A 372-nucleotide genomic window follows, 5' to 3' on the forward strand; every position below is an offset into this window, starting at 1 on the left:
CTAGCTGGCTAGCTGGCTAGCTGGCTAGCCAGCCAACTTGGCAGCAGTTTTGCAGCACGCTAGCTGGCTAGCTGGCTAGCTAGCTAAACAGCTAGCTGCTTGGCTTCCTGGCTAGCTAGCTAGTTGGCTAGCTAGCTAGCTAGCTAGCTGGCTGACAGCTAGCTAGCCAGCCACTCAACTAGCTGGCCACTTACCTGGGCAGCAAAGATGGCTAGCTGGCTGACTAGCTAGCTAGCTATTTACCCAGCTAGCTGGCTAGCTAAATAGCTATCTAGCTAGCCAGCTATTTAGCTAGCTAGCTAGCTATTTAGCTAGCTAGCTAGCTATTTAGCTATTTAGCTAGCTAGCTAGCTAAATAGCTAAATAGCTAGC

This window comes from Eimeria tenella, genomic scaffold (genome assembly GCF_000499545.2).
Source record: "Eimeria tenella Houghton genomic scaffold, Eth_scaff3112, whole genome shotgun sequence".
NCBI lineage: Eukaryota > Apicomplexa > Conoidasida > Eucoccidiorida > Eimeriidae > Eimeria > Eimeria tenella.